Below are 21,218 nucleotides of genomic sequence, written 5' to 3'. Positions count from 1 at the left end.
GTTGGCATTTCACTCTAAGTGCAGCGCCGTGTTGCAGGGTGGGAGCAGAGAGTGAGAGACTTCACGTGTTTCCCCTCTCTAGGCCCTGAGGATATGTCTACACTACCACCCTAGTTCGAACTAGGGTGGTAATGTAGGCAACCGGAGTTGCAAATGAAGCTCGAGATTTTAATTTCAAAGATCATTTGCATCTTTTTAAATGTCCGCTAGTGAGGACTCCGTGTCGCGTGGCTACACGCTGCATGGACTAGGTAGTTCGGACTAGGAAACGAGAAGTAATGGTAGTTCGGAATAGGAAGCCTAGTCCGACTACCTAGTCCATGTCGCGTGTAGCCGCACGGCACGGAGTCCGCACTAGCGGATATTTAAAAATGGCGGCGCCCGGCAATATGCAAATGAAACCCGGGAAATTCAAATCCCAGGCTTCATTTGCAACTCCGGTTGCCTACATTACCACCCTAGTTCGAACTAGGGTGGTAGTGTAGACATACCCCGATTGACCTGGGAGCAGCAGGGGGAAGCATGCAAAGTTTTCTCTCACTGCCAGGGGCATGGACACCTAGAGGGAACTGCCAGGTATTCAGCACAGCTGGCAGTTCTCTCGGGGGGGAGGGGAGGAAAGAGGGGGGACAAAGACTTTGTGTGCTTCCCACCCCCAGACCAATCATGGTCTGTGGGTGGGGAAGCATGGATGTGTTTTGGCCCTGCCCCTTCTGCCTGAGGCCCCACCTCTTCTGGGGCAGCCTGGGGCCACTTCAGAAATTTCTGAAGTGGTCCCCGGTCAAAAATTATTGCCCCACCCCGGGTTAAACTGTGTTACAAGTTTTTGTGTATTACCATTTCTGATATCCATTTATCCTTTGTCGTAGAGACTGTCCCATTTGGCCAGTATACATGGCAGAGGGGCATTGCTGGCACTTCATGGAATATATCACATTAGAGGATGTGCAGCTGTATGAGCCTCTGATGTGGTGGCTTATGTGGTTAAATCTTGTGATGGTGTCATTTGTATAGATGTGTGGACAGAGTTGGCAATGGGGTTTATTGCAGGGTAAGTTCCTGGGTGATAGAAATGTAGCCGTGTTAGTCTGGTGCAGCTGAAACAAAAAACACCTGGGTGAGTGTGTCCGAGGAGTGATGTGTGGCTGCTGGAAAGAATTTGCATCAGGTTAGGGGGTTGTTTGTAGGCGAGGATTGGTCTGTCTCCCAACACTTGTGAGAGTGAGGGATCATTTTCCCCTCCCTAGCTAGATTGCAGATTGTTAATGATGCACTGCAGGGGTTTAAGTTGGGACTAACGGTGATGACTAGTGGTGTTCTGTTGTTTTCCTTGGGCCTGTTCTGAAGAAGCAGATTCCTGGGTATTTGCCTGGCTCTGTCAAACTTTCTTTTCACTTCCCGTGTGGCAGTACCGATGCGGGGAGGGGAGGGGAATCACCCCAGTACCCCGCTCGCCTGTGCCTCTAGCCCCTTTGTCTCTGCCCCTTTGTCTCTGCCCCTTTGTCTCTGCCCCTATGACAGCTGCCGCTGCGCCCTGGCTTACACTCAGCCAGGGGCAGGGAGGGCTTTCACCCTCGGCCCCACTCACGGGCCGCCGCAGGGGTTTGCCCTCCAGCAGGCTCTGCCCTCTTCACTCCTCGGGTGGGGGAGTTGGAGTTGCCTGCCGCCCGCCCCCATCCTCGGGTCTCCGGGGTGGGTCATCCCGTGCTGGATCTGGGCTGCGGGGGTCCGGCGCTCCTCCTCCGGGTCGCCGGCGCTTCCCCCGGGGTTGCCTGTGGGGGTAGAGGGAATGCCACCAATCCCCTCCCCTTGCGGCTCCCCCCCTTTATACGCCAGCATGCCCAAGACATGCCGGTCCGTCCTCCGCCTCCCAGCTGTCTCCTCCCGGGTCCAAGTGCCTGCCGCAGGCAGCGCGCCTACCGCCGCGCGCGCCCCCACGCCTGCCTCCCGGCTCGGCGGCTTTCCCTCCTGCCGGCCGGTCTCCCCTGAGACCCACCCGGCCGCGCCCCCAGGTGCCTTGCCGGGGGCACTGTTATCAGTGAGGGGAGTGTCTTCCCCGTCACATCCCTGATAAAGATCCTGTAGGTATTTGTTTCTGTCTGTGGGACTGGAGCAAATCCAGTTGTATCTTAGGGCCTAGCTGTAAACCATTGATCATATGATGTGTCTTGGATGGAAGCTAGAGGCAAGTAGGTAAGAATAACAGTTAGTAGATTTCTGGTATAAGGTGGTGGAAATGTGACCATCATTTAATTATACTGAACTGTCAAGGAAGTAGATCTCTGTGGAATTCTTCAGGGTTTCCCTCCTGTGGATCCATAGGATGAAGATATCAATGTAGTGTAAGGATGCTAGGGGTCGAGAGCTGAGGAAGTGTTATTCGAGCTCAGTCATAATGATTTTGGCATATTGTGGGGCCATGTGGGTGCCCAAAGCTGTCCTGATTAGTTTATAAGGGTGCCTTGGTCTTTGAACTGTGGCAAGAGCCCTACCAGGCTTTTGCTACAGTTCAAAAGCGGAAGCCGGGCGTGGCCAGCGGGGGACTGGCTCCACACACTCTGCAGCTTCTGAGCTTTTGAAATGTAGCAAAAGCCTGGTGAGTTTCTTGTAAGCCAGCTGATTTCTTGCACATTTCAAAAGTAAGCCTCTCAGGGAGCATGGGGCTTCTGTTTTGAAATGTATATTTCAAAAGCAGAATTGCAGCTGAAGCTGTGCGAGTGGAGACTGCTTCAGTCCCTAGTTATGCCACTTCCTGCTGTGCCTCTACCTTCCTTGCCCCCCCTGGGAACCTTTTAAGCTGGCTCCCCCCAGCACCGGCTCCTGCTCCCTCCCTGCCTCTCTTTGGTAGATGCAGCAAGGGAGGGAAGCGACTAGTTGCATCACTATTCAACCATCCGATAAGCTTCTGCCTATCAGATAGTCGACTAGTCGCTTACATCCCTATAACCTATCTCAGTGCTCATTGATGGATTTAATAATAGCCATTCTTCTACAAAAGAATTTCAAAAACTACAGAGTGCTGAATTGGCCTTCATATGTAAATTTGACACTGTATCTAATAGATTGAACAAAGACATGAACTGGAAGGGCTATTATAAAACCTGCTTTCCTTACTTTTAACACTCAATTGACATCAAAAGCTAAGTATGGGATACTTCCAGCCCACTTAGCCTCATTAGCACTGGCATTACAAATGACAGGTACTTCCCCCCACTTCTTTTTCTGTTATAAATTGTGAGGGTCCCCCCTTTTCTCTTCACTCTGCTCATCTGAGGAAGTGGGCTTCAAGATTACTCGTAGTACTTTAAACAAAATGAAAGGGGATGGGGCACCACCTTGATAACATCATTAAAGGTATTAGTAAAGGAAATATTTTATGCTACTGTAGACATAATAAAGTGCAGGCACACCAACAAGACCAAGTTGGAGTGAAGTTTGGTTCCATTTTTCTTAAGTTTAAAGCCAAGGGAAATTTTGTCTCAGATTTCAGTAGGACTTAGATTTCACCTTTTATGTAGCATAGAATATGATGGAAGGTAATACCTTGTTTTCCTGTTCTGATTAAAATGGAGGAATGGAAATAATGTTGATTTACAGGCAACAACACCCCCAAGAAGACTATAATGCTACAGAAGTTAAGAAATGCCAGCATCATTGGGTTTTTCATCATATGGGCTGCGTCTAGATTGGCATGATTTTGCGGAAATACTTTTAACGGGAAAGTTTTTGCGCAAAATCTTGCCAGTCTAGACACACCCATGGTGTATTTAGGAAGAGATCTAAATACGCCGTATCTTTGTAGTAGGCTGGAATTACTAAACAGAAGACTTATGGAAAGAATAAGGGAAGTGTGCAGAGCAAGTGCCTCAGGAGACTATGCTGATTGCATTCAGTTGGTGAAGATAATGAGGAGGCAACTTATTTGTATTGGAAAGGTGAGATTCAAATTAACAGTTCCTTTGGCCAAATGCAAGGTGCAGAATTATAATCTTCTTGTAAAAGAGGGCACAGGGAGTTTGCCCACTGCCTTCCCACGCCAGTCCTGAAACTCCAAGGCGCTGTCTGAGTGAGTGGCTATAGCTACTCTCTCTCACGGACCGCCTGGAAAGCCCTGGCTTCAGCCTGCACCAAGGCCTGGCAAGGCAGGAAGCAGAGAGGGGAAGGGCCCAGACTATCTCACCCATTACCAAGATAGTTTCCCCAATTATCACCTCTAATACCATTAACTCACAAACATCCCACTCTCCCTACCTCTAATATCATCAATTCACAGACACTTACCTACCTTCCTCCCCCCCATCCCCCTGCTGTTCTGCAATGTGATTTGTCCTTTTCATATTTGTTCATTTTTTTTAATTGTATCCTTTGGTATATATGGTTGTGACTATTTTCTTCCGCTATTTGATCTGAGGAAGTGGGTCTGGCCCACGAAAGCTCATCATCTAATAAACCATCTTGTTAGTCTTTAAAGTGCTACATTGTCCTGCATTTTGCTTCAGCTACCCCAGACTAACACGGCTACATCTCTATCACTATTCTTGCAAGCTGAATAGGGGACAAGTGAATGACCCACTGAGACCACACGAGTGGCGCCCAGGCTCCCAGCTTCCCTCTCCTCTATGCCCTGGTCTTCTGCTCCTTCCAGACCAGCGCGTCCTCCGCCCTAGGCTGCCTGCGGGCTCCGGCTGCCGCTCCAGCCTGCACTCTATTTCCGCAGAGGTGCGAAGACCCCCAAACTCGCTCCCTCCCGCAAGAACGCCTCGCTCGCTGATTGGCTGGCGATGATGTAATGGGAGCGCACATACGGGCATTTCTCATCATCTCTCAGACCCATCTCTCCCCTTGCAACTACCTGGGGAGGCCATCTGCCCCACCCCTCCGCGCAGCCAATCAGAGTGCAGAGCAGCTAGCGGTTGGGGACGTCTGGAAACGCTCGCTCGCTTTTCCAAAGACGACCGCGCTCTCTCCGTCTCCTTCGCCGATTCCCCCATGGAAGAGTGATTGGCAGGCACGCAGCCCAATGAGACCAGGGATATTGCAGCTACGGACCCGCCCATTAGAAAGGCCGCTGTATTGCAGGGACGGGAGGTGGGGTGTAATTGGATTGACAGCATCTCGAGCCTATGGGGTGTGAGCGACCGACGCGACCCTTTGGAAATGGGTTGGTGCTAGTGAAAGAGAAAGGAGGCTGCATGGGGGAGGGGAGGTGGGTTTAACTGACAGCGACTCCCGTCAATCATGCCAAAGCTGCAGTGCCTGGGTAAAAAAAGTGCGCAGAAGGAAGGAGGACGTTACGGCAGGCACTTGACTGACGGCAGCCCAGCCAATAGTTTTCAGTAACAAGCGAGGGCCTGCGCCTATTGCCATCTGAGCGGGCAGAGAGTAGGCGGTGCAACTGGTGAATGGCAAACGAGCTAACCAGTGGTCCTTACGATTTATGCAGCAGGCACGTGCGTTGGCCAATGGTAGTCACGGAGATGCGGGTCTATCTGAATGATAGTTCTGATAGCCACTAAAATTGGGCGTCTGAGGCTGGGCTCTGAGGCAGGGCTGTAGGGGCGGATCATTTCCCCCCCCGCCCGCCCGCCTTTTGCATGCTGACGTGAGCGGCGGGAGGGGGCGGGCCTAGCATCGGGCGCTGGGAAAGGGGTTCTCAACATGTCGGTGCTGCTGGCTGCGTTCGGACTACGCCAGCGGGCGGCTGTTGCGGCGGGCGGAGGCCAACGAGGGGCGCCCGCAGCGTGAGCCCCAGCCAGCCACACCCTGTGCTGGGCTAGGCCGGCCCTAGGACACCGGGCGGAAGCCTTGCCCGCGGCCAGGTACAGGGCCCGGCCCGGCTCGGCTCGGGGGCATTGCGGAGTGGGAGGCCTTCCCGCAGCGCCGAGAGCCCTCTCCGGCTGCGTGCACTGGGGGCCAGGCGGGGCCTGTGCGTGCGTAGGCGGGATGGACGGGCAGGAGGGGGCAGTGCGTGTGTGTTCTGGGGGCGGTAAAGGGCAGGCGCGGCCTGTGTGTGTGCAGGGGGGCGGCAGTAGGCGCGAGTGCGTATGGTGGGAGGAGCGCGAAGAAGGGGGCAGTCGGGCCTGTGAGTGTGTATGGGGGGAGGTTGGGGAAGCGAGCAGGCGGGGTCTGTGCGCGCATGTACTGGCGGGGGGTAGGGCAGAAGGCGGGGTATGAGCGATGTTTTGTGGGAGGGACACAGGAAGGAGGCAGGATGTGAGTGGTGTAGGGCGCAGACGGGGTCTGGGTGTGTATGGCGGGGACGGGGCTTGTGCGCGCACGTGAGTGTATTGGGGAGGGGGACGGCAGGTAGGGCTGGCATGTCTGTGTGCTGGGGGAAGTAGGAGGCATGCGCGCAAGCCTGTATTGGGCAGGAGTGGAACAGCAGCTGGGGCAGTTACACTCGCACGCATGTGTGTGGGGGTACAGAGGATCTGCGTATGTTGAGGGGATGGGAGGGTGTCAAACGGGCCTGTACTTATATATTGGATATAGAGTGGTAGATGGTGGGACCTGTGTGAGCATGTGTGTATTGGGTAGGGTGGCAGCTGGGGGAGGGGGATTGTGTGCAAAAGTGCTGGGGAGTAGGGTGACAACTGGGAGTAGTATGGCAGGAGGCAAAGCCAGGGTGGGGGCTGCTTGTGCATGTACAAGATAGGTGGAGGAGCATGTCTGCATGTGTGTATACTGAGGGAGTGGCAGGGTGGAACTGGGTGCTCGTGTACTGGGGGATAGGGTGGTGGGTGAGAGAATGGGCCTGCATGCCTGTATACTAGAAGGAGCTGTGTGAATGTGTACTTTTAGTAGCAAAGATAGCACATAGAGGATGTGGGTGTACTGGTGGGAAGGCAGTAGGACCTGTGTGTTTGTGTGAGAGTTCCTGGGGAGGGGCAGTTATGACCCCTGTTTCTTAGTTATGAGGGGGCAATGAGTAGGACCTGTCAGTGCATTTGGGGTGTGGGTGGGCAGACCGTGCCTGGGTATATATGTGCATTTGGGGACAGCAGGAGCAGGCATTGCCTTTGAGTGGATTGCCAAGGTGGTGCAGATGTAGATATGGTCTGTGTATGAGTGAGCTTGTTTTGGGGGGAAGCAGAGCTTCTGTGTGTATATGGTACTATGCACATTTGGGGAGAGAGTTGTGCATCAATGTGTGTGTTTTGGGAGGCAAAGGAAGTGTGACCTGTGCATATGTTTGTGCCTGGGTGGGGGAGGGGGCTATGGTGTCGGGAGTGGATGTTAGGGTCTGTGCTTGTATTTTGGATGTGGGGACTGCGGTGAGAGGTAGAGCTGGTACATGTGCATGTGTTTTGGTGGAGGAACAGTGACTACAGGGTCTGTATGTCCAACATTTCAGAAGATGGTGGCTGGGCAGGTGTGTGTAGTGTGGGTGGGATACTTGTGGCCAATGTTCCCCCTATTTTTTTCTATCAGTCTGTGGAATACATTTTGTTACATGCACGAAGGCATGTTCAGATTTGCACCACCACTAGAAACCCATGCTGCTGATTGTGGGAGCTGTGGGCGCACTATTAATCAGATGGGTGGCATTTGAATCTCTCCTGGGTGGCTGCCAACTTTCAGGGAGCACTGTTGGTGATGACCTCTAATCTTTTCCATCCGTGTGTGGATTTCTTCCATTCATGTGCAGAATAATTTTTTTTATGTGCAAATATGCACTGCCAATAGCAACACAAAACGTAGCTGTGGGTGCTCTGCTAATCTATTGGGCAGCATTCGAATTTCTCCTGAGCAGCCACACAATCACACAGCTTACTAGCGACATTGGTGGACTCTCTCCATATGTGTATTGGGGGTGGTGGCAGGTAGTCAGAGCCTGCGTGTATATGGGGGCAGGAGATAGGGGATGTCTGTATATTGGGAGGGTAGGACTGTAAGTATACTGGTGATAGGATGGTAGCCTACCACTTTCCCCATATCTGTGTACTCGGGTATGGGAGAGTAGGAGGAAGGGTTTGTGTGTTATACTGAAGGTGAGGGGCAGGAGGAGGAAAGTGGCAGGCCAGGCTGGGTGACCTGTGGTGTGGAAGTTAAGGGCCAGGCATCAAGCAGGTGTCTGTTTATAGGCAGGGAAAGTGACTGCCTTGCTGATAGGCAGGCTGACTTCTGAGTGTTTTGGGGAGGAGGAAAGTGGCTTGCATGTAAGAATGCCTGTGCATTTATGGAAGTCAGGTGGCAGAGAGGTTGGCAGTCATACCTGTGACCGCATGGTGAAAGAAGACTGGCAAATGGGCCTACTTATACGTTGGGAGAGAAGAGGAGTAAAGTGACAGACAGGCAGAATAAAATATTTTTTTTTAAATTTTAGTGTTTACTTTTTAAAAACAAGCCACTTTAAAATGAAATCCAAATTCAATAGGAAGTGTTAAGGCCTGAATTTTATAATCTCGCTTAAAACATGTAAGCGAAATCAATATGCCGAATCCATGAACTTCTTTCAGAAACTTTTTGAGTGAAGGGTTCTTTTCTGTATGAAGAGAGATTTTGGGAAAACTATCTAATTTTGACACCAAGCATTATAAATATGGAACAGTAGATTCTGTAGTATATTAAGGGTTTGTTTTGCTTAGTATGCATACATTTTATGTTTGGTATATTTCAATCCCAATTACATATCCTAATGCAGCTTGCGTGATCAGACAGTTACTGATATAGTAAATAAGTAGTACATTATTCACAATTTTCTAGCACATTGAAAGTGTACAATCATTAATTTAATATTTTCAGATTGTGATTGCTTAAATATATTTACAGTGTAGCAACATGCAGAACAAAGATGCGCCAAATACAGCATAAAAGCTATGTTTAGCTGTAAATTAGAATATATTAATCTACCAGCCAATGAGAATGCACCTTTCTTTAGAAAATAATTGAAGTACAAATGAAAGTTGATTAAAATTGAAATTCAGGGTTTCTGCTTGGTAGCTTGCATAATTTAAATCTGTAACTTAAATTAATTTACCCAATGGGCAGGCTTGTACTGTATGAAGTGAGGGAAATGAAGGGGGTGGGAAGGTGGCAGGCAGACAGGTGTTTGTGTGAATTGGGGTGTGGGAAGTGACAATCAAGCTAATTCGTTGGTATCTGAGGGCTTGTGAATCAGGTCTTCCAGCATCCTAGGAGGCTGGATATAAGAGGAAGGTGGACAGTCTTGTGTCTTTATTTCTCACATTACGTGGCTGGCGGACAGGAAAGCAAGGCAGTTTTGTGAGTGTGTTAGGCAGGCAAGCTTGGTGCATGTTTCTTCTAATGGGGAGTGCATCAAGAGAGGAGTGATGACAGACAGGTCTGTGTATTAAGGGATATTTGATCTGAGTATGTTGGGATGGAGTAGAGATGGCAGAGAAGTCTTCTGCATTTTTTCTTGGGTGATTTGGCTAGTACATGGGCATGTTAAGGATGTTAAATCGTGGTTATCTGACTAGTAGTGTACTTGATACAATTTGATAAGGGACCACTCTGCAGAGTTGCAGTTGGGGTAGCTCCTGGAACTGGGACAGAGCAGTCCCAGCTTGTACTGGCTCCGGAAGCCACCTGTGCTGTGGCTCTGCATTTTAAACGTAGTGAGAGCCACCGGGCTCTTACTACATTTAAAATGCAGAGGCACAGTGTCCTAGACCAGCACCAGCCAGGACTACCTGGTCCTGGCTCAAGCAGAGTCCAGCAGCCCCTATTCGCAGCAGCCAGAGGCTGCTGCTGGAGCAGCCCCTGCACACAGTCAGCCCCGGATGCCATGGATTGAGGCTGCTTGAAGGCAGCAAGGAGTGGGGAGAAGTGAGTAGTTGAGTACTTCGCTTGACTACTCGCTAACATCCCTAGGGCATGTATGTATTGGCAGTGGTAGAAGTAATAGAAAGTCATACCTGTGTTTGTATTGAAAGTGATGGAGATGGCTGGCAGGCAGGCAGACTGGAGTGTTTGGTAATGGTGTGATGCTACAGGAAGATTGCTGTGTATTGATGGGGTGAGAGAGTGGATCTCAAATAGGCAGGACTGTGTTCTTGAATGGATGTCAGGGAGGCTGGATTGGTGATGTCTTTTGAATGGAAGGCCGACCAGGGCTGTATGTGGCCATCAAGAGATGGTAGCCTGACTTATTGTGGGAAATAGCAAGGAAGTAGATGTGGGCTAGGCTGTGCACTAGGATTGTGAATGGTTAACTGGTAAGTCTTCCTTAATAGGTGAGGGTTACTGGTAAACCTCCAGTAGGTGCTGGAGCAGCTCCCCACCTGGCACAGACAAGGGGTTGTTCCAACCCTGTGAGGGACCTGCAGTTGACAGGGAACAATAGAGCAACCCTTATGGTGGTGGGGGGAGTGCTCACTCTAGCTGGGCTGAAGTGGCCCTCCCAGCTCCTTACCCTTTCATCGACTAACTGGTAAATAATATGTTTAACTGATTAACCAGTTAAACAAGGTTTTACATTTTGGAGCTGGGTGGAGACAATAGACCAGATGGGCATTTAGAGCTGGAGGAGGGGATGTGGCGGATAGGTGGGCATTGTAGCTGGGGGAGATGGGAGATAGTGGGTAGGCTGGGCTGTGTATGGACATTTAGAGGTGGGGGCATGCTTTGTGTAGTCATTTGGGGCTCTAGACCAGACTGCCTGTCACAGCAAATCACAATAAACCAAATGCTTGGCTGCAACCTGACCACTGTGCTGCTTCATCCCTAACCATCACGCACACAGGCCCACACCACCATCTCTTGCTCCTTGCATAATACTTGCCTAAGGCCGCCGTACACACCCTCTCCCCAAAACTCAGCCAGTTTCACTGCCCATCCACTACAGATCCTCAGAAAACACACTACTTCTTCCTTCCCTTTCTCCTCACCCTCCCGCCCTGGTGGACAGGGGCTGCTACTGAAGCAGCCTCTGTCTGCGGCTGGCCTATCATCATGATAGGCTGTCTGATGGTTCTGGGACACATGGCTAGCAGTGCGTACGTGGTGTAGCATGCCAGGCTACAGCTTCTACCTTTCAAAGCCAGGGTGTCTGGGGTCAGCAGTGGACTTCAAAACAGGCAGAGGCGGCAGTTTCAAAGGGGAACTGAGGTCAGTTGGGGAGTCCCAGCTGATCCTGGGGAAATGTTGCGGGGAGCCTGGGGTCAGCTGGAGATTCCCCAGCTGATCCCGAGCTCCATGTGGCATTTCCCCAGAACCCCGGATCAGCTGGGGACTCCTGGACTCCATGGCTGCCTCTTTGAAAGGTGCACAGGCGGCATTTTAAAGGGGCAGCCTCTGCCCAGCTGATCTGCGGATCAGCTGTGCAGCGGCTGCTCTTTGAAAAGCTGCCTGGAGGTTTCAGCCGCACAGCGGCACTGCCACTTTGAAGTACCCCTTCTCCTGCCTTTGCTGCCTCTGTCTTACCGGATAGTCACCTAGTCTCCCCCCCCACCTCCCGCCCCATCTTATCGGATAGTCCTCTATTCCTCCCCCTGTCTTTGCTGCCTCAAATGCTTATCGGATACTCGACTAGTCTTTCACATCCTTAGTTTTTAGCCCCTACCCTTTCCCAGGGCTGTTTTTAACTCCTTTCATTCTAGTGCGGGAATGAAATCACACACAGTCGACATTAAAAAAACATTTTGGTTGCAAAGTTAAGAACTCAGAAATTAAGTGGCTCTCTTCTGTGTATATGCAGTTGGATAGACTCTTCACTTATTTGAATTGATCATATACTACTTTTTCATAGGACCCTTACATGTGTAATTTCTTAGATATTTAAAAAAGCAAACTGTTCAATAGGAAATAGGTAAGCAATCTTATAGTAAGGGAAGGTTTAGAAAATTGAAGTCTTAGGTTATGGAGCTATATTGAATTTTTTTGAGTTGGTGTTTTTCTTCTAATTGAATCAGAGAAAGAATTACAGAGAATTTAATTTCTGTCCTCGTAGGCAAATCTGTTTTGTTCTGGGCCTATAGAAACTAAAACATTAGATGTCTCCTGGGATAATTAATCAGACCAGTATTAAAAAGTGTATTTAACGGAAGCGGGGCGACGGGGACGTTTCCACTCAACACCTGTGAACATTACTGTAAATGTTTCTATTTCAAGGTTTCTTTTGTAAACTCACTGTTTGAGGAATTCTCAGTAAAAATAAGTTATTAAATACTGTTTTCTGGTATGTTAGTGCTTTACTTTAAGAAATTACAATTTTGTACAAATTTCTGAATACACTTGGTATTTCTACACTATGGAATAAAGTCTTATTAACTATGCAATTAATGTACCTGAAGTTGCTTTTCTTGAAGTATCTTAACTCGACTTCGGCTCTGTCCACACTGCAGAAAGTTGAAGGGAGAACACTCTCCCTTGGACTTCCCTTTCTCCTCATGGAAGCAGGACTACTGGCATCGACCAGAGTGCCCCGCTCAGTTCATATCAGTGTGTCTTAACTAGACCTGCCAGTGAGAACCCTAGAAGATCTATAGCATTAGCTTTGTTCTTTTCTGTAGTGTAAACATACCCTAATGTAGGTAAGACAACGTTTTATGGGATAAAATACTTTTTGATGTATTTTGAAGACTTTTTGTGTAGGGTGTTCTTCTGAATTCTGAGTAGGATACATTCTCATCCTACTTAATCCAGATTTTTGTTTTCCAGTTAGGGGGCATTAATTTTCTACTATGGAGTTCTCTTGGTGTTATTCTAGTCTCTCAGGAAAAAATTTCTGTGCCTCATGTAGCTAGCTATCCTTTGGTTCATTGTCTTTTACTACAGCACTACTTCGATAGCTGTCACTTACATTAGCGAGGGTTGACATTTCCACAGCCTCATAGGAGTTTTCTGTAATATCAAGTGGAATTAGAATTTCCTACATTTCCTGAGCATTTTGTTTTTGTTGACTTTCCTTAATATACATTAATGTTTTTTAAGAAATCAAATGAGCAACTCTTAGCTAACAAGTCATTTCAGTTGTGGAAGCTCTTTTGAAATTATTTCTTTATCCACTGGCTTAAGTCTAATGTATAATCTGATTTGCTAGTTTTCCTGGTTTTTTTTTTTTTGTTTTTGTTTTTTTTTAATATTCCCTGTATGCAAACTGGAGTTCTTTCTACACCAAAATGGTTTTGCTTGACAGTTTATGAATATTTTTGATGATAGGGGTGTAACCAGATAACCGTTTAAATGGTTAATGTATAAGCCTGGGCTTATTGGTTACTGTGAACAGTTACATTCAGGCTTCTGCCCTTCCCCGCTCTGTATCGGAGGCAGCAGCGTGTGGGAGCAGCTGGCTCCCTGGCAGGAGCTGGGAGCCAGTACATACTAAGAATTGGCTTTAAAACCAGCTCTTGGCACACACTGGCTCTGGGGTGGCCCCATCAGAGGCAGAAGTGCAGGGTAGCAGCTGGCTTCCTAGCAGCAAGGAGGGCAGGTGGGAGCTGGTACATGCCGGGATCTGGTTTAAAAGCTTGCTCCTGGGGAGCTGGCTGTTGCCCATTGCTTGTGCCTCTGTATCAGAAGCAGCAGTGTGGGGCAGTGGCTGGTGGGGGGGGAGGGGAGGAAGGGGACTGGTATGTAAAAGATGAAATTTTCAGTGGTTACACGGTTACCCAATTACCTGTGTTTTAACATTCCTATTTGGTACCAAATTCCTGTTTAAAACAATTCATATTCTCATTACGAAACTTTCAATAGAATTTGAGTTTGTGCTTTGCCACGAAAGTAATTAGGTATTGCATTTTTAAAAGCCCTTAGTTTAATCATTGTGTTCACAGCATTGGCTTTTATCTTGAATTCATTGAAGAGTTATATTCTTTAACAAAAACAACCAAGAAAGTGAAAGTTTTCTAGTGCTTTTACCACAGTGATTTAATAAGACACACTACCATTCTGTATTATTCTTAATCTTTTAAAATATTAATCGTTTTATTATCAACTCTTCCCCTACTTGAACACTCATTTGATGTACTGATAGCTCTGCTCAAAACTATTCTGAACCTGTTCCCATGTTTCAGATATTGTAATTAGGGAAAGGAGATGGTATACTTGGAGGTAACTATTCTGTCTGCTAATAATACTTGAAGTCTCTTCTGTTTTGTAGAATTATAAGCTTCTGTCCTTGGAACTTCCAACCCGAATAGTTGATATTTTGTTTAATGGAGGCAGGTAGAAAGCGGACTACTAATATTTTGTAGCCTTCTGTCATGGACTACACCAGGGATGGCCAACCAGTTATAGACAAAGCCAAAATAGCTGTAGATATATAATACATGGCTCTTTGTTCTCTCTCTATTTGTAATCTATCGATAGATAGATATAGTACACAAAATGTAGTGATAAAAATAACATTACAGGACATTTCAGACAAAAAACAATAAAAAAAAAGTCTCTAGTCACTTAAAAAATTCAAAGCCAATCCATAGATGTTCAGAGAACTTGACAAGGAACAAACATCAAATTAAAAAAAAACCCCAAACCTTTAAAAATACAATAATATTCTCACACTTTTTTTATTAAAAAAAAAAAAAAAAAAGCATCCCCACCATGTATTTTAAATTTAACACTACTGCCCTATTATTTCCCGTGAGCTTTTTAAATTAAACTGAACTGAGAAGTAAATTAGCACAATTTGAAGTGCCTGTTTCACTCCATCTTGTTGATCTCTGGTGTGGTTTCCTTATTTTTATTTATTAGGACTTTTTTTATAGTTCTAAAACGTCAAGTCTGTCCCAGTCTGCAAATATAAGAGGTTCAAAAACGATAAGGGAGATTACTAATATCAGAATAATTGCTTCAGCCTGGCGAATAGCCTTTGAATTTTATTTAGAGAATTACAGTGTAAACCAGGTAGGTACATGCTGATTCTTTTTTTGCCCTGGAATTTAAATATGACCTTTGTGTTGGCTGCCTTATTCTACATCCATGAAGACTTTGAGTTTAAAGTGCTTCAGTCCCCCTGCTCTAACCTAATGCCGCACCCTTCCCCCAGAGCCAGGCCCCACAGCTCCCTGCTCTAACCCAGTGCCTCCCTCCTCCCCTAAAGCCAGACACTCCTAACCTCCCTACTCTAACCCAATCCGCCTCCTCTGCCCCCCTGCTCTAACCCAATGTACCCACCTCTCCTGTAGAGCCAGGCACTCTAACCCAATCCCTCTCCTTTCCCCCAGAGCCAGGCCCCCCCAAGTTCCCCCTGCTCTAACCTAATGCTTGGGTCTCACCAAAGCTGCTGCCGCCATCATCCACTTCTCCCTCCAGGCGCTGGGGCTCATGCACAGAGCGGCTGGCCCTGGGCAGTCCAGGCACACGGCTTAGAACTAGCAAGAGCCATATTTCTTTGAGCAAAGAACCGCATGTGGCTCAAGAGCTGCAGGTTGGCCACCCCTGGACTATACAGTCGTGGTGACTAGGGATGTAAGTGACTAGTCAACTAACTAATAAGAAGGGACTTATTGGTTAGCACTATCGATTAGTCACATGTCCCCTTCCCATGCTGCAGCTCTGCAATATTAAGGGACTAGACAGCCAGTGTGTGAAGACTGTGGCTCAGTCCTCGGTGTCTCGTCAGTCAGTGTACCCTTCCCTCCCACTGCCGCTTTGCATTGTAAAAGACACACGAGCCAGCATGCAAAGATGTCTTTGCGTGCCTGCTTCCCTGTCCCTTACAATGCAGAGTGGCAGCAGGGGAGATTATACTGAGTGCTCTAACTGCCTACTCTTATTGAACAGTCAGTAAAAAAAAAAATCGATCAACTACTTGATTAGGACAGTAACCGCATTTTGACATCTTTACTGTGACTGTACATTAACACTGTATGTAAAATATTTGTCTTACCTTTTACCCTGGCAAGAAAACAGGGAAAATATTTGAAAATAAACATTATATTGAAACTTCTGAAGAGTGCAGCGTATTCTAGTGATTATGGCACTACACTGGGAATTGCGGATCTGGGTTCTGTACTAAGAATGTTAACAAGCAGGTAATTGGCTAATCATTCTGGACTTAGTTCCGCTGCAGCTCTGCCTTTTAAAGTTAGTAAGAGCCAGGGGTTTCTCTCTACCTTTAAAAAGGCAGAGGCGTGCTGGTCCGGGACCTGGTGTGAGCCAGGGCTGCTCAGTCCTGGCTTGCACAGGGTCCCACACCATCTGCTGGGCGGAACCTGCTTTTAAGCCAGCTCTTCCCAGTACCTGCGCCTGCTTCCCCTGCTACCTTGGATAAAGAGGCAGCAAGGGGGGAAAGTGAGTAGTTGACTACTTGGCTAGTCACTTACATTCCTAATACCTTTTATCTTGTGTCAAAATACAGTTTAAGAAAACTATTCAAAGAATAGTTGAATATAGTCCCCTTTACTATATTTAAAATTGGAGTAGCCATCCAGATGATTATTTTTTATGCTTGGGTTATGTCTCTCTTTAAACTTGTAGAAATGAAGCAGCAGTGGGGTGGAGTGGGGGGGGGGGGGGAGTGGGGAGGCTGCTGTGAAGCAGCCTCTGCTTACAGAGGGCCCAGGCTTGCTGACTGTAGAGCCTACCTGTTGGGACCCCTGCAGACAGGGGTACAAGCTGGGGCTGCGCAAGACCACTGCGTCCCTATATTTAAAATGGAGAAAGAGCCATCTGGTGTGAACCAGGACAGAGTGCCTTCTTTTACTGACTAATGTAGTTGATACAAATTGTATTGACTACATTAGCCAATTACCCACCTCTTAACATCCTTATTTCATAGTTTAATATAGTGTTTGTTGTTGTTAGTTGTTAATAGGGGACTGTTCATTTTTTCCTTTTTCCCTGAGACCGGGGCATGCTTCAGTTCCTGAGGTTTAAAGCTTGCCAGAACTTTTGCAAGCCTGTGGCAAGCTTATGTCCAGGAGTGACCCTCATATAGAGTATCTTAAATGCCTGGGCGAAGCTCATCAAAAGAAGTGCCAAATTAAGAGCTTTAATCTATGCACTCTGAAGGACCGTGAGCAGAGACTTCTTGCTTATGGAGGCCACTCTTTGCACCCAATCTGATTCGGTTGCCATTGGGCCCAGTACCTAGTACTGTGGTGTTGGTGCAGATCATCGTGGTGCCATTGGCTTGTGATGCGATGCCGAGTAGATGCCATAGAGGTGCTCTGCACAGGTATGTGTTCCCTGGGTCTCAGAAGCAGAGGCACAAGAGGGGTAGATCTCTAGCCCCAAAAGGAGGTAAGTCACTAGACAAACACCAGCCACAAAGCAAGACAGCACTGCAAAGTTCATCAGCTCTTGTCCCACAAAGGATCCAGTCAAGTCTAACACATGAACGCTCTCTGGACTGACATGGCCAGGATATCCAATTCCCCTCAACCATGGAGATTTTCGAGGCAGCCCAGAAGTTGATATAGATGACTGTGCCTGAGCTTGCCAGGAGGGATGAGGCACCTGTGTCCACAAAGCCACCAGTGGAATCTTGTGGAAAGACGTTTACACTACCACATAGCTCTCAGTCTGCAGTGCAGACTTCGCCGCTAGAATCAACTTGAGAAGGGGTGTTGTATGAATCACTGGGGTCGCATTGCCCCGCCTTCCCCATTCCCTTCAGCATCATGATTCAGAAGCAGCATTCAACATGGATTCCTACTGCTCAAGAAGATCCAGTAATAGGAGGTCCAGATCTGCCACCATTGTCAGCTCCCTTTTGGGCAGTTACCCTGGCATGGAACTTACTACAGTGACCTTACCGGACCCAAGGTCACAGCCAGGTCAGCATTGATAGCCTCAGCAACGGAGGCTTCCTGAACTGCCCTGCCATTGGGGTTGTTTCTAGCATCTTTGGCATTGTCCGAATTCATTGCTCCTGGGGAATCCTCCTATATGCCCCATTGTTGACTTGTCACGGATGAATACAGCAAATCCAATGCAGGCACCTGTCCCATCTGCGGCAGGCACACACCAACACCACAGGTACAACAGGACCCTCTAGGTCATGAGTAGGCAATAATTTTTCCCTGTGGGGCTACTTCAGAATTTTTTGAGGTGGCTCCAGGCCACCCCAGAAGGGGTGGGGCCTAAACAGGAAGGGGGGGGCCTAAACAGGGTTGGGGAGCCCCTTTGCCCCACCTTCCCACTAGGCACCCATGCCCTGGAAGAGGCTTGGCACGCTTCCCCACCCCCAGGCCAATCAGGGCCTGGGCATGGTGGAGCGGGGGAAGCCTCCTCTTGCCCTGTGAGGAGCACGTGGCTCTTTGAAGTGCAGCAGTCTCCTCGCAGGGCCAGGGCAGGGTGAAGAAAGCTTCACGCAGTTCCTCTACCCCCAGACCCTGATTGGCCTGGGGGGTGGGGGAACACGAAAAGCCTCCTCCACTCTCCCCCACTCTCCGAGCAGTGGTCAGTGCTTCAAAGCGCCACGTGTTCCCGGCAGGGCAGGAGGAGGCTTCGTGTGCTCCCCTGACCCTGGGCCAATTAACGCATGGGGGCGGGGAAGCGCACGAAGCCTTTTCAGCTCTGTCCCTGCCCTGCAAGCAGTTCTTTGAAGTGCTGCGCACTGCTTGCAGGACAGTGGCAGAACAGAGAAGGCTTCGCACGCTCCTGCCCCCAGACTTTAAATGGCTTGGAGGTGGGGGAGCAGCAGGGCCTCTGTGGGCCAGATTTGGCCCACAGAGGCCCTTTTGCCCACCCCTGCTCTAGGAGCAGAGGGCAGTGACTCGACTCTACCACCCATCCTCTTGTCCACTTCACTGGATGAAATGATGCAAGGATCACCTATAGGTTTAGGGATCACCTACAGGTTTAGGGATCACCCACGTTATAGGACGGCTGGGCACTACAGCAGCTTCTGTGCAGGATAGCACAATATCTAGGGGTGCATCTACATAGCAGGACTTAACTCGAAATAAGGTACGCAAACTGAGCTACGTCAATAGTGTAGCTTATTTCAAAAATAACTTATTTTGAAATTGGGAGCGTCTACAAAGCATGTATTTTGAATAGAGAACTTTTCCTGTGACTTCCCTTACTCATACAGTGAGGGTTACAGGAGTCTGAGAAGAGTTCTTCATCTTGACAGTATTTCGAAATAACTGCTGTGTAGACATGGACTAAGTTATTTTGAAATAACATTAGTTATTTCTAGCTAAAGGTGCAGTGTAGATGCACCCAGGGTGTCCAACTTGAAGAGGATATTGAGGATGCTGACTCGGTGGTTGACATAGGATGGCGTTTGACGGTCCAGATAGCCATCCCATAGCTAAGAAGTGAGCTATGAGGAGAAGTTCCTGGCTCTAGGTTTCAGGACTACCACAAAAAGTCCAACAAACCCTGCAAGACTTCCCTTTTGAAAGACCTATGTCCTTCGAAAAAATGGAAAAGAGACTGCACAGCCTGAGACTTCAGGACCAGGTTGAAATCCCTGGGTATTCACATGCCAGCACCACAACCTAGGCACTCCAAGCATTGAATCCAGCTCAGAGCAAACTTTTGAAGGTGTGCTTGAGGATGGTGTGCCAGATCCCATTCCAACCCACTTTACCTTTGCTTCCGGACTATCCCCCTTCTACTATGTGTTGTCCTGTATCCCCTCAGACGGTTGGCTCTCAGCACAGTAGAGAGGGGATATGCCATTCAGTCTTCCTCCCTACTGCTCTTCTGCCCTCTTTTCAAGGGACCATTCTACAGGAGGTGCAGTCACCTTTTGTTCTAGGAGCAGTAGAGAAGGTCCTTCAGGAATATAGAGGGCAAGGGGTTTTACTATCAATATGTTTTTAATACTGAAAGCCAGTGCCAACCTCAGGCCCATTCTCAGCCTGTGGGAACTGAACAAGTTCATAAAGAAACTCAAATTCTGCATGGTCTCTCTCACCTCCATTATTCAATTCCTGGATCCATACTAGAAGACTGGTATGCCACTCTCAAACTAAAGGATACATTTCATATACCGGTAGTCCCACTTCACAGGAGAGATCTCACATCTTAGTGAAAAAAACACCCTGCCAATTCAGTCTTGCTGTTTTCCTGTCCTCAGCCTCCCGAGTGCACAAAATGCATGGCAGTTGTGGAGGTGTTCTGCAAATGCTAAGTAGGGTGTTCCTGTACCTGGATGATTGGCTGGTCAAAGACGATTCCAGACTCCACTAGCAGACTTGTATCCAATTGATCAGAAACCACTTTCAGCGGTCTGGGACTCCTCTTGAATGAAGCAAAGTCAGTTTTGTTACCGGTTCAGAGGATAGAATCTATAGATGTGGTCCTACACTCAAGGCAAGCCAGGGCATTCTTACCAGAGATGAGATTTCAACCCCTGATCAACTTTGTCTACACTGTAGACTGTATCCTTTAAGGACAAGGTGCAGTTGAGACCTCACCCTGCTTTTCTTCTGAAGGCAGTGTTCCAATTCCACATCAACCAGGATATATTCCTCCCAGTATTTTATCCCAAGCCCCATTCTGGAACTCAAGAGCAGAGATTCCATTTCCTGGTTATATGTAGGGAATTGCTTTTTGTATTGAAAGATCGAGTTCATTTAGAAATTCGATCCAGTTACTTGTAGCTGTTGATGATGGGAGAAGAAGCTACCCTGTATCCTCTCAATGGATTTCCTCCTGGATAGTTTCCTGCAACTGTGAGTGTTTGAGCCTGGCATGGATTCCTCCATTGGCAATCAGTGAGCGTTCTGCAAGGTCCAGGTCTTTCACAGCTTTCCTAGCTCATGTCCCAGTTCATGAGAGATGTTGAGTGGTGACATGGTCTTATATCCACACATTTTCTGCACAGTATGCACATACTCAGCAGGCAAGAGATGATGGGGTCTTCAGCAGGGCAGTACTCCAATCAGCTTGTGGCTCCAATCATACCACCTAAAGCTTAGATTGAGTCCCATATATTGGAATGAATGTGAACAAGCACTCAAAGAAGACTTAGAGATGTGGCGTTCATATCCTTTTGCTACCCACCCTGCTACCCACCCTCTGTCAGAGTAGTTGAGAGGGAACCGGGAGGAAGCAAGGCTATATATTGAGCGCCATATTGGCACCACTCCAAGGGGTGCCTAGGCTGCTAGGCAAAAATCTTCCAGCTTACATGCACACACCTGCATGGAATGGAATGGAATGGACATGAGCGTATCTCAAAGAACAACAGTTAATAAGAGTGAATAATGTTTTTTCTGATTCCTTGGGTTTTCTGGCACTGATGTGCCCATGGGGAAAAAATAGCAGGTGCTGAGCATCCGTCAGCTTACAGAGTGCTGCAAACTGCTGGTTTGCAGTGTTTGAGAGCCTCCATGAGGAAGAACCAA

The 21,218-nt window shown here is 48.1% G+C and overlaps 1 protein-coding gene across 4 annotated transcripts in view; it reads left to right on the top strand.

Moving 5' to 3' along the window:
* The first annotated feature begins 5,602 nt into the window (after nt 1–5,602).
* Nucleotides 5,603–21,218, top strand: part of PPM1B (protein phosphatase, Mg2+/Mn2+ dependent 1B) — an 87,804-nt gene continuing 72,188 nt past the window's right edge. For 2 of the 4 annotated variants that reach the window (XM_006125463.3, XM_025185847.2), the window contains exon 1: nt 5,604–5,819. The gene's annotated coding sequence lies outside the window, so the exon portion shown is untranslated. Of the gene's footprint in view, nt 5,820–21,218 lie in introns of all 4 variants that reach the window. The other 2 variants (XM_075925420.1, XM_006125464.4) reach the window with 2 other exon arrangements.

The sequence above is a fragment of the Pelodiscus sinensis genome, chromosome 3 (genome assembly GCF_049634645.1).
Source record: "Pelodiscus sinensis isolate JC-2024 chromosome 3, ASM4963464v1, whole genome shotgun sequence".
NCBI lineage: Eukaryota > Metazoa > Chordata > Testudines > Trionychidae > Pelodiscus > Pelodiscus sinensis.
This window is presented reverse-complemented; position numbering and strand designations above follow the sequence as displayed.